The following is a 13,835-nucleotide window of genomic DNA, read 5'->3' on the forward strand; positions in this document are numbered from 1 at the left end:
AACATGCTTTCCATCAAGATGTAACAGTCCAGGTGCAACCTTATCATTTCAAATTGACGACAGGGGGGTGCCAGTAAATAGGTAGCACTACGTCACAACTAAGAATATCACTACTTTCAAGAAGGTAAGTTCAAATGTTAGCATTAAGCTAGGTTAAGTTAATTTATTCAATGTAATGTAATTCAAGGCTAGGGTCAGGAGTAGGGTGAGGCTAAGGTGTAAAGGAAAGTTACAGTTAACTTTAGGGTTACATTATATTACTTATTATTTTATCACAAGTACATTAAGATAAATTAAAGGGTTAGTGTAGGCTTAGGGTTAGGTTAAGATTACTTATAAATGTCAGTAGCTCCACAACAAACACTGGCATAATGGGTAAAGTACATCTATTAGATCTACGGTTGGTATTCCAATTTTGTTAATTTTAACTATTTAGTATAATTCAACATAACTGATTTTAATGTAATTTAAGGTAGAGTTTACATCTGGATTGGTATTAGCAGAAAGCAATGGTAAATTAAATGTTATTTAATGTTTTTTTAAAAAAATATAATGTAAGTAGTGGCATGTGACATTAAATACGTACGTTTCCAGCTAATGGTGATCAAAGTACTGGCTCTGATACAGTGGTTGGTTGAGATAGTGGACATCAAAGTTGTAACAGGTCCTGGGTATAAAGGTCAGCGAGTTGTAGGAGGGGAAGGACGAAAGGTGGTCCTTTGCAATACAGTTATGAGCAAGGGTAAGCAGATTGGTTATTTGGGTGCTGTGGCCAAGTCAGACCATAGACTGAAATTAGGCGATATATCAATTTTATCAATATCCAAAGTTTTCCTCAGTCCCAAAAGGATTGAAACATATGTCAAATAGGTCATACCTAGCTATTTGCGGCAGGTTCAGAACCCAATGAACTATTTGCAAGAATAACGACTTGTGACATACAAGTTACAAAAAGACCTCTGAAACAAATGTATGAACCCACTCAATTATATAACAATAAGGGACCCCCTGATAATGCTAGATAGTTCCTAGGTCAGGGCACAAATATTATAAAAATAACATATCCTAGGCAACTAATAGGTCCTATATGGATAACAAATGCTATAGTGACACAAATACTTGTAGCCTAACACAAATAACCCTCATGTAGTGCACTTCAAATACATGTATTGACAATAGACAAAAAAGTGATATTTATAGTTCATTTATTAAAAATATAAAATTTATTCAATCACAGTTCAAACATAATAAAAAAGATTGTATTAGAAAATATTTATCCAAATGATCATATTTCAAAATGGCAATCTTGTCAGTTTATATACACAATTTTGTTTTAAAAAAAAGATTTTTAACAATACAGCAAATCAAACAAGTGGTGTAAACGATCTGTCTCAGACAGATCGTTTACACCACTTGTTTGATTTGCTGTATTGTTAAAAATCTTTTTTTAAAAACAAAATTGTCTCAGACAGATCGTTTACACCACTTGTTTGATTTGCTGTATTGTTAAAAATCTTTTTTTTAAAACAAAATTGTGTATATAAACTGACAAGATTGCCATTTTGAAATATGATCATTTGGATAAATATTTTCTAATACAATCTTTTTTATTATGTTTGAACTGTGATTGAATAAATTTTATATTTTTAATAAATGAACTATAAATATCACTTTTTTGTCTACTGTCAATACATGTATTTGAAGTGCACTACATGAGGGTTATTTGTGTTAGGCTACAAGTATTTGTGTCACTATAGCATTTGTTATCCATATAGGACCTATTAGTTGCCTAGGATATGTTATTTTTATAATTTTTATGAACCCACTGAATTACCATTTGAAATCTGAACACGTGACCTGCAAGTTGCATGCAGTGCTGTGCAGAACGTGTATTAATACTGCTATTAAACTGTAAGATTATTGTTAGCGGTCCTGTGAAAAAAACAAGTATGCATTTGAGGGCCAGCTAAGGGCTTTTTTTGGGCAATGAGAGTGTTGAACGTGGTCCTTTTTGCAGGGTGATCCCTGAACTTTTTGCTTTCCGCCTGTAATTTGTCTGACCTGTTTTTGTTGGTTTTACGACTCTGGGTACTTTACCACTGCTGATCAGTGCTAAAGTGCATATGCTCTCCCTATTGTAAATTGATGATTGAATTAGTAATTCCATGATTGGCCGTTTTGGTTTACTGGTCAGACCCTAGTACAGTGCACGTAGTGCCCAGGGCTTGTAAACCAAATGCTGCTAGTGGGCTTGCAGCACTGGTTGTGCCACCCACAGAAGCAGCCTGTAAAAGTGTGTCTAAGGCCTGCCATTGCAGAGCCTGTGTGTAGTCTGGTACTGCCATGCTGACTGGGCACCTGTGCCCACTTGCCAGTCCCTAAACAGTCCCTCTTCTTCATATCAGACACCCCTATGGTTGGCCCAAGGGCAGGTTGCATTGTAAGTGTAAGGTAGGACAATCCCTGATGTGTGTGGCATGTCCTAATAGCGAATTACAGCCATTTTCGTTTTTCACTATTGCAAGGCTACCTGTTCTCCATAGGCCAGAATGGGCAGTTAGATTATTACATTTTATAATCCTAACTGACCCAGAGAACATGGTAGAAATTCAAGTTTAGTATGCCTGAACTGAGAATGATAAAATACATCTTTTAGTGCAGTTGGTTTTAACATTCTGTGTTTGAAATTACCACTTTTAGAAAGTAGGTATTTTCTTCTCTAACGTTCCAAGCCTGCTTCTGCTAGGTTGTGTATTCCTTGTCTGGAGTTGTGAGTGACAGGGCTGGGGGGTTCCAGGAGATAGGGTGAGACCGCCCAGTGGTGAATAGAGAGATCTGCATCTAGATGGGAGGGAAGAGTTGCACCTGGGACCTGAATAGGACAGTGCCTGCCCCCCACAGTACTGTATCCACCCCCTGTGGTGCATCTGATGTCTCTTCCCTGCACTGTGAAAGGAGAGTAGGAATCATGTCAACAAAGTGCTCCAGGGCTGTGCTTTCCCTCCATAATGCTGGCTCCACCTCCTGTGGGGTGTCTGATGTTTCTGCTCTGCACTGTTCAAGGAAAGAAGGAGTCATGTAAACAGAGTGCTCCAAAACTGGTTTGGACTGGGCAAAGGCCCCTCTACCCTCAGAGGACAAAGGATTTTGGGGTATAAATATTGGGACCCTGATCCCAAGAAATTAGATCACTTTTGGACAACAACAAGAAACCTTTGCTGAGGAGAGGAACCTGAAGAAACTGAGGAGAGACTATCCCTAAGCTGAAGTGTTGCTTAGGGGATTGGCCTGCAGGGGTTGCCTGACTGCCAAAGAGAGGAGAAAGGGACTTTGTGTGCTTTCATCAACTTGTAAGGATCTTCAAGGGCTTGGAACAGAGCTTGCCTCCTAATGAAGTCTCCGGGACAACAGACTTCAAACCCTGCTCCCCAGAGTTCCTTGGGAAGTGAATGCTGCTCTTTTGGGCCTTCTGAGAAACTGCGTGTCGCAAGGAGCTGGAGCGCAACTCAAGAGGAAGAAGCTTGTCGCAGTCTCTGCCGTCGCATCTCTGAACAAGGGTGTCGCAGCTGTAGCTGAGGCATAGCACCGCATCGAGAGAAGCGTCTCGCACCGACAAAGAAGCGTGTTGCTGTCGCAGCTGTAGCATTTCTGAACAAGGATGTCGGCGCTGTAGCTGACGCATTGCACCGCATCGAGAGAAGAGTCTCGCACCGAAGAAGAAGTGTGTCACCTTCGCAGCTGCTGCCGTCTCAATTCTGAACAAGGATGTCTCCGCTGTATCCACGGAGAAGCGTGCCGCCGTCGGAGCCGCCATCGTCGCATCTCTGAACAAGGGTTTTGCCGCTGCAGTTGCCACATCGAGCGGAAGCGTCTCGCATCGAGGGAGAAGAGTGTCGCCACCAAAGCCGCCGTCGTCGCATCTCTGAACAAGGGTGTCACTGCTGCAGCTGACGCATCAAGCCGAGACTTCTCGCAACATCGGAGAAGTGTGCCGCATCTGGAAGATCCTTACGTCTTTATTTCTTCGCACCGGAACTTTGCCGCATTTCCATAACTGCAACACTTTTGTTGTGGAAGCGCATCGCATCGTAAGGTACATTGACACAAAGTGTCGCATCTTAAGAACTGAACAGAACTAAGCTAAAACTACCATCTTAAGTACAGTATTGTGGATGTTTGTTGTTTATGGTCTTGTGTTAAATCTATATAAAGAATACTTATTATGATATAAAACCTGTGTGGTGTCCATCTGTAGTGTTGTCACTTGGTTACTGGATGTGGACACAAATGCTTTACACACTGCCTCGGAGATAAGCCTGTCTGCTCGTGCTAAGCTACCAAGGGGGTGATCAGGGGTTATTTTAGGAGTGTACCCCCTTACCCTGACTAGAGGCAAGGGTCCCTATTTGTCACAAGTACCTACCTGTGCCAACTAGAGACCCCCAAATCTAACGGAGAGCCTCTGAGGGCTGGTTAAGGATCTGTTTGGTGCTTGAACTAACGGCTGAAATACGGTCCACCCGCCAGTATCATGCGGAAACTGACTCCGGTCTACCATTTCCAAGACAGCAGAGTCTCTGGGACCAGAACTCACGCTGGCATACAAGGTAAAGCCTTGTGACACAGCTCAATCCCATAAACTGCAGGATAGTGAAACAATAATTAATAGAACTAATGTTTAAACAAAATATACACGTTGACAAAGATACAAAAGCTCCCTTGCCCAAGAAACCAACAAAAAAACATCAATCCACATGATCTTATAAAAGCATTGGCTTCCCAGAAACGCAAACATTGTGGGTCTCCATTCTACTGTCAGCATTAGAGGTACACATGGTCTGATTCTCATGTAGAAAACCACACTCACTACCTTCATCCATGAACGAAATTCTGTGCATTGTAGCCTCAGACTCAGGAAAAACACCAGGACTGTCTCAATCCAACAAGAAAGAAGCAGGAACTAAGATAGCAATATTCGAACAAACCAGCTGAATTGCAGGTAAGATCTACCACACACACACACACACACACACACACACACACACACACTTAGATCAAAACATGTTTCCTAGGAACCTAAGTGGGCTTCTCCAAAGTTACCGAGAGCCCACCATCTGTCATCAGCCAAGTTGACAGAGCTATGGGCATCTTTAGCACCCATAAATGGTCCAACAAAATTAATCTCTGAGAGTTTGTATGCCTCAATGTTTCCCAAGAACCCATTGAAAAACTTTCTGACCACAAGTTATTATTATTATAGTGTGCCTGAAGCTTGTACTGTCTTATCTGTAATCGAAACAACATTTGCTTGAGATTAGTTCTGTCAGATGACCGTTCACCCTTTTTCTCCTCCGGTCATTCACTAAGCCAGTTTTAGCATCATGTTCCCTTATTAGACTGAAAGAAGAAAGACCAGTTGTACTGGGAGTGATATTATGATATGCTTCAATGTTCTTTATGAAAAACTCCACTATTTCAACTCTACAAATATCTGCAGATTAATGCTTTCCTTTATCATTTGATTGGCCTGTACACAGTTCCATTGGAATGTGGGCTATAAAGGGCAACAGCAAAAGGTTTAACATCCTGTTTCCTCAGAAAATCAGTTAAATACCATTATCAGTAATAAACTCTTTGTGTGATCCCTCCAGAGCAAGGATCTTCGACAGAAACTCAATTACCTCCTTCATATTTAAGGTCTCCAGAAAATCATAAAATGCCCATTTTGAAAAGTAAGCAACCCACACAAGCAAATAATGCATACCCAAAGGCATAACAGTTAAAGGTCCCTCAAACTCCAAAGCAACTTGTCCCAACTATTGCAGGAAAAAAGAGATAGACAATAAATGAGTGTCTTCAGTTTTCAAATGTTTACTGGCTAACCAACATTTTTCACAATTGTTAACATAATCCTATACTTGCCATTCATAGCAGGCCACAAAAAGATTGCCTTAACTTTTTTTTTGTTGCGGTGCTACTCAAATGATCAGAAAGTACAGCACCAATAATCCTAACACATAAACTTTCAGTAACAACAAACATATTGCCCCTAAGCAAAACCCTGTTTTAATGATCACCTGTGAAGACCCTTGGCAAAAACTCTATAATGATGCTCCTGTATTTAAGATGAGATACAAATGAGTCTAGATGATACAAACCCTGTTCCCTTCTCTCCCAAAAGGTAAATTAAAGGCTTGATGTCAGTGCAAGGAACGTAGAGCATGCCCCAAACATTTGTTTTGGATTTTCAATACTCCAAGTGCAATCTAAGGCATTATGTTATATTGTACTATATCTTTGTTCAACTTCTTGTAGTTTTCTCAAAGGAAATGCAATAGCATGACAAAGAACTGCACCAATTCCTACCACACCTGCATCTAAAGGTATTGTGCCTTTGTTACAAGAATAAAGGTCTTTAAAACTAGAAAATTAGCAAGCAAATACTTAATGAACAAGTTACTTCGGTAATGTCTTATCTGGTAGAGACATGAGCTAACCGCAGATTCCTTACCTTTGGATTTCCCAGGTATCAGACTGGATCCAGAACATTTTTCTTCAATCAATATCCCTGCGCGGAGTAGGTGGCGTCAGTCACATGCGCATGGCGTCATATGCGCCGGAAATTATGTTTCCGTCACCTATGACGGTGCCACCTTGGTGCGTTGATGTCAGTTACATTTTCACGACTTTGCACAGAAGACGTGCTGAGCCATGAAGTGTACTCACATTAGTGTGTTTGAAAATCTAGCACCCTGAAAGGGATCAGCCCTGACCCTAGAAATCGGTCTGCAGTGTGGGAGGATGGGTGAGTCGGTAATGAATATGCGACTAGATCATGTCTCTACAAGATAAGGAGTTACCGCAGGTAAGTAACTTGTCCATATGATAGAGACATCTAGCTGCAGATTCCCTACCTTTGAACGGATACCTAAGCAATACCATCCCCGGAGGAGGGACTGCAGACAAGTTCAGGCTAGGAAATCCTGCAGTCCTGAACAGCTGAAAATGCAGTCCCTGCAGATTTGATTGCCAAGGCGGCAGTTCTGTTTGGTAAATGTGTGCAGAAATGCCCACATTTACTGTCTGACTGATGTCCAGGACTGGGACCTCACGTGCTAAAGCAGTGGTAGCAGCCTTCGTTCTGGTGGAATGAGCCCTTAAGCTTTCAGGAGGCTGCTTCTTGGTCTTCTTCTGCACTGTTTGGTAAATAACGATTGCAGGAAACAGCAGGTAAGTTGAGAAGTCCTTTACTCAAGTACACAGGAAGAGACAAGAGCGGACTCTTCTCCACAGAGGCTTCAAGCAACTGCTGTGGAATAGAACCCTTGCTTACCAAAAAACATAGAACAGAAACACAAGAGCATTCTGGTGGAATACAAGTCATGTAAGTAACATTCTAGAAAGACTAGAATTGTAACACAAGTAACCTATGTACTACACATCATCTTCCTTTCCAATGTTAACAAAAATGGAGAAAAAAAAACAAGAAAGTGAGAACCAAACCAAAACAAACTTAAAACAAATTGAACCTGATCTAACAAATGAAGTCTTGAAGATAAACTGGTGGTCTGCAGTACCTAAAAGCACGACCAAGCCTGTCTGATACAGGGTCTGACGCATGTACTGAGTGACTACCAGAAATGAGAGAATCACTACACCCACCATCACGATCTCCACCCAACGGAGTCGAAGAAGTAGCCTCCTCAGGGGCTTGAGCTAGAACATAACCACTACTGCTCAAGGAACAGATGGGCTTGTCCTGTGGTGAAATTGCAACCCCTCTTTGATACAAGGCGACACATCTGAAATTCCAACACTCACTATTTTTAAGAACAACACAATGATCAAGAACTTTTTTTTACAGCGAAGGGTCCCTTGAACTTTGACAACCCTCTCCCCACCATACCGCTTTTGATCTTGACAAGATCCCACACCTTGAAACGACAAGTAGAGTGTGAGGAAAACGGCAGGTCAGAGCCTCTCCCTTGCGATGTGACAAGTTGCTTCATCCAAGAAGGATTAGTTACTTACCTGTAATCCTAGTTCTCTTATACTCATTAAAGTCATAAGCACCCATGAGCGGGAACCCGGAACACACAACCAAATACATATATATGTGTAAATATATAACAAGAGTACATAGTACTAAACACATTATACACATATACATGTATACACTAATAATATGCAGCCCAACCATTATCTATAGGCTAAAAAAAGTCATAATTACATATTTTCTGCAGAATGAAAATAAACTATAGAAACAATGCAAGAAAAAGGCAAGAGCCTAAAATGCATTCCACAGACAGAAAAACCTTTTAGTTTCATCAAAGAACCTGTAATAAAAGGCAATTAGCCTACGTAGGCTGCATAAAGAAATAACATCCCTGTACAGAAAATCAGACTGACACCTCGCCTTTAAGGCCTCAGAGAATCTGAACACTTTGCCTTTAAGGCCTCTAGGGGAACCCTACTCCCATCATGCCCCACAGGTGACAGTTAGGTCAGTTCTTTTGTACGGTACAGTAAACCTTGCAGGTATCTGCATATATAAGTGAAAAAATAACACATTAAACCATAATGCTACTGCTCGCCCGGGGAGGCGGGAGGGTGCTTATGACTTTAATGAGTATACCTCTGGAAGAGAACTGAGATTACAGGTAAGTAACTAATCCCTCTCTTCCAGGGGATACTCATTAATAGTCATAAGCACTGAATAGAATAGCAAGCTTATACCCACTTCAAAGCGAGCAAGCAGAAAATAGAAAGCCACTTTGATACATACATATCAGCTAGTATTAGCAGTTTGACACACATATCTTAGCTAGTATTAGCAAATAAGTTCCTTAGCGATGCCTGTCCCACCTGAGCTTCTGCCTGTGTGTCTGAGTCAAGACAGTAGTGGCGAGTAAAGGTATGGACTGAACACCATGTAGCTGCCTTACAGATTTCTGCCATAGAAACATTCCTAAGGAGAGCTGTGGTGGAAGCTTTCCCTCTCGTGGAAGGAGCCTTTGGTCTTCCTGATAAAGACCTGTTAGCCAACTGATAAGCCAGGACAATGCAAGAAACAATCCATCTAGATATGGACCTCTTGGACACCGCAGAGCCCGTATTAATAGGACCATAGTTAATAAACAAACGGTCTGACTTTCTCAATGTCTTCGTTCTGTCCAAATAAAACTTAAGAACCCTCTTAATGTCTAAGAAGTGGAGAGCTCTTTCAGGAGGATTTGCAGGATTTGGAAAAAAAGTAGGCAAAGTTATAGACTGATTAATGTGAAAATCTGACACAACCTGGGGCAAAAAGGAAGGATGCGTTCTGAGTACCACTCTATTAGCATGGAATACAATGAAAGGTTCCTTACAACACAGAGCCTGGATCTCGCTCACTCTACGAGCAGAAGTAATGGCTACAAGGAACGCTACCTTCCAAGTTAAGTGTTGTAAGGAAGCTTTGTGTATAGGTTCAAATGGAGCACCCATTAACTTAGTTAACACCACATTAAGCTCCCAAGGTGGAGAAAGTGATCTGACTGGCGGATACACCTTTCTTAAACCTTCCAGAAAATCTTTCACTACTGGAATCCTAAAAAAGGAGGTCTGAGTGGGTGATTTCCTGTAGGCAGTGATCGCTGCAAGGTGAACCTTAATAGAGTTAAACTGAAGACAGCCCTTGCCAAATGTAACAGATACGGTAGAATCACCTGTTCCTGACCATGGATAGGATCATGACCATTGTTCTCACACCATATAAAGAACCGTTTCAATTTAAAGCCATATGACTTCCTTGTAGAAGGACGTTTTGCTTCTTTAAGGATATGCATACAGTCTGGATTCAACTGCAAGTGTCCATTATGGATGACTTCAGGAGCCATGCTGCCAGGCGTAGGGAGGATAAATTGGGGTGGAACACTCTCCTCTTCTGCTTGGACAGAAGATCCGGGCGACATGGCAACCTACTGTTTGGCACTTCCGACAGCTGAAGGAGATCTGGAAACCACCACTGGCGTGGCCACTCGGGGGCAATCAAAATCATCCTGGAATTGGTTTTGTACATCCTGTTGATTACTGTCGGTTATCAATGGGGTCGGTGGAAAAGCGTACAGTAAGTTCTGACACCAATCTATCAAAAGGGCATTCCCTTGAGATCCGACCTGGGGAAACCTGGACGCGAAGACGGGGCATTTTGCGTTTTACGCGTCTGCGAACAGGTCGATATCTGGAGTTCCCCATGCTTGAAAAATACTGCTTGTGACTTCCTCGTTGAGAACCCAATCGTGAGCCTCGACGAAGTCTCTGCTGCGGAAATCTGCCCGAGAATTGAGGGACCCCGGCAGATGCACAGCTGTTATCACAAATCCTTTGCTAGTAACCAGTTCCAAATGGTCTGGGCTTCCATGGAACGAGTCCTGGACCGGGTCCCCCCTTGCTTGTTTAAATAATACATTGTTGTTGTATTGTCTGTCTGCACCAGAAGGGACTGAGACTGGAATGATGGAAAAAGGGACTTGAGAGCCAGATGGACCGCTCTTAGCTCCAGTAGATTGATATGATAGCCTTTTTCGGAGTCTGACCATAGCCCTTGTACCTGCAGAGGGCCCATGTGAGCACCCCAACCCTGGAGAGAGGGGTCTGTGATCAGAGTCTGAGTAGGAGGATCCTGATGAAATGGCACCCCTTGCATTAAGTGTGACCTCTCCATCCACCATCGGATGGAATCTTTGGCGGACTGATGAAGGAGTATGAGATCCTCCCAGCACCCCGTCCTCTGTCTCCATTGATCCTCTAAACACTGCTGCAGAGGACGCATGTGCAATCTTGCGTTTGGAACTTTGAAGATGCACAACGCCATCGACCCCAGGAGAGAGGACACTTGCCGAGCTGTCGGGTAAGTTGATTGAAGAAGGCGAAGACATTTTGTCCGGATTGATAACCACCTCTCCTCCGAAGGACACACGTTTGCGTTTTCTGTGTCCAATAGGGCTCCCAGATAGTGGATCTGCTGGGTTGGGTTCATTATTGATTTCTTGAAGTTGACCTGAAGACCCAGCTTGTGCATGAGATGAAGGCATATTGTAAGATGATCTTCCAGAAGAGATGGAGACAAACTTTTCAGAAGCCAGTCGTCTAAGTAAGGATAGATGAAAATCCTCTGTTTCCGAAGAAAGGCAGCTACCACTGCCATACACTTGGAAAATGTTAAGGGAGCTAACTTTAGTCTAAATGGAAGTACTGCATACTGGTAGTGATAAACAGACACTTGAAATCTGAGAAATTTGTGATGTCTCTTTGAGATTGGAACATGAAAGTATGCGTCCTTCAGATTGATGGAACACATCCAATCTCCCTGATGGAGTTGGGGAAATATTTGATGGAGCGCTAACATCCGAAATTTCTCCTTTCGAATGAATTTGTTCAACAATCTCAAGTCCAGTATAGGCCTGTATTCTGCAGTGGGACCTTTCTTTCTCACCAAGAAGAAGCGGGAATACAGTCCTTGGTTTCTCTGTAGAAGAGGAACTTTCTCTATGGCTTTTTTGCGTAAACATTTTTTTTACTTCTTTCTGCAGAAGCTTGTGACTTTGATGAATGAGCCTCTTTGGACTTATGACCGGTGGAGGTTTTTTGAATTTGAGGACATAACCAGTCTGGATGATGCTGATGACCCACCTGTCTTTTGTCAATCTTCTCCACTCGTTTAAGTATAAAGCAATGCTTCCTCCTACCGGAGTAGACCACAGCTGTGGAGGAAGTTCTGTCTCATTTTTTCTGAGGTTGTTTTGCAACTGAGGATTGCCGTCTGTTTCCTCCTCTGCCTCGCCCAGGTCTGCGCTGTTGAAACTGCGACCTCTGTTGAGACTGACTCTGGGTTTGAGACGACCAGCTTGATGATTGCCCACGTTGCTGAAACGACCTTTTGTCGTAGGGGCGAAAACGACGGCGAAACTCCTTCTTTTGTAGGCCAACGCTTTCAGAGTATCAAGCTCAGCTTTCATTTTGGCCATCTCATCATCCGCATGAGATCCGAATAATGTTGTCCCGTTGAATGGCAGATTGACTGTTTTCCTTTGGGCATCAGGCTTAAGGCCTGTGAGGCGAAGCTATGCAGACCTCCTGGAACATATGCCGTGGGCATACCCATGCGCTGCAAGATCCGCACAATCAGCTGCAGCACTAATACTTTGGTTTGCAACCAATCCACCTTCTGCCACAATCTCAAGGAAATCCTTCTGATCTTCCTTAGGCAACTTCTCCGCAAACCTAGACATAGAGTCCCATTGGAGGCAGTCATAGCGACCCAGCAGAGCTGACGCACTAGCCACTCTCATGACAGAACCAGCTGTGTTACACATCCTCCGCCCCAAGGAGTCCATGTTTTTACTGTCTTTCTCCGGCGGAGCGGATGAGATAGACGTAGCCGAATGGGCTTTTCTAGCCGCCGCCACTATAAGAGAATCTGGTGGTGGATCAGTGCGCAGGAAAAGAGGATCCTGATCCGGTGCCTTGTACTTTTTTGCCATTCTAGAGGGCCCTGATCCCACTGTAGCTGGTGTCAAAAAAGTCTTAATGACCAGTTCCAACAAACCTGGCACCAACAGCAGAAGAGGTCTAGCAGACGATTTATGATGTAGGGTTTCAAATATAACTGAAGATTTCACAGGAGGCACTGCCATAGTTATATTCAATTTGCTAGCCCCACATCACAATACGTCATTAAAAGTCCCCAAATCATCCACAGGAGATATCCTGGATGGTGGTGTTGATGAGATAGTGGGGGAATAGTCTCTGTAAGAGGACCTCGTTGAGGTGGAAGAGGCAGGAGATCTGTGCCTCCTTTTCGGAGTAGGAGACCGATGAGACCTACTGCGATCCCTGGACTGTGAATGCCTCTTTACTGGAGACCTAGATCTTCTTGGAGATCCACCAGCCGGTGGTCTTGAAACTTCCAAGGTAAATTGTCTGCCATCGGGTTTGGGCTGCATCTTCCAATGGCGGATGCTCTCCAACCATCTAGGAGACACGTTCGCAGGAGGTGATCTACGCACCGGAGAGCCCTCCGGGGTAACCTGCACAATTTGTATTCCCATTGACCAAGAAGAGGAGCTCCGAGACTGCAGAGATTTAGATGCCAGTGTAGGCACCTCTCTGGGAACCAGTTGTCTGTCCCTCGACGTTGAATTTCTCGACGTCGAGCCAGAATGCGCCACAATAGAAGATTCCTTATGAGGAGAGGCTCCGACCAAAGAAGACCTGTCCACCGATGCCCTCGACGTCTGGTCTTTCGACATCGACCTTGGATGGTCAGCCAATGACCTCGACGTCGGCTCCCACCTCGACAAAGACCTATGAGAGGTCCGAGAGGCCGATCTAAACTGTCTCTATGCCAACCGTGAAGCAGGTGGCAGAGACCTCGACGTCGACCTTCTCCATGTCAGCTGCCTTTTCGACGTCGAATGAGTCTTCTCAAGTCTTGAGCCCGAGGCATGCCTCGACGTCGACCCATGTCTCGACGGCGACCTCGATCTTCGTCTTTTCTCAGGTCTCGGCGTCGATCCACTTCTACCTCTCAACGTAGATCTCCTTTTCTCTCTCGACGTCGATCTTCTCACTCTCGACGTCGTCTTCACAGCAACCGACACAAAATGCCTCGACGTCGACAGGCTTCTCGACGGTGAACTCGACCTCTGCTTTGACGTCCACTTGTGCCTTACCGACGATGTCTTCGGCGTACTTCTCTCGACTGGTCTCGACGTCGACAACCTTGACGGCGATTTAGATTTCGACACCGAACTCACTTTCCTCGATGTCGACGCTTCATGATGTCGCTTTTT

At 43.6% G+C, this 13,835-nt stretch overlaps 1 protein-coding gene across 2 annotated transcripts in view; it reads right to left on the bottom strand.

Moving 5' to 3' along the window:
- Positions 1 to 13,835, bottom strand: part of LOC144783971 (uncharacterized) — a 254,563-nt gene that overhangs the window by 4,199 nt on the left and 236,529 nt on the right. The window lies entirely within an intron of this gene.

This window comes from Lissotriton helveticus, chromosome 10 (genome assembly GCF_964261635.1).
Source record: "Lissotriton helveticus chromosome 10, aLisHel1.1, whole genome shotgun sequence".
Lineage (NCBI taxonomy): Eukaryota > Metazoa > Chordata > Amphibia > Caudata > Salamandridae > Lissotriton > Lissotriton helveticus.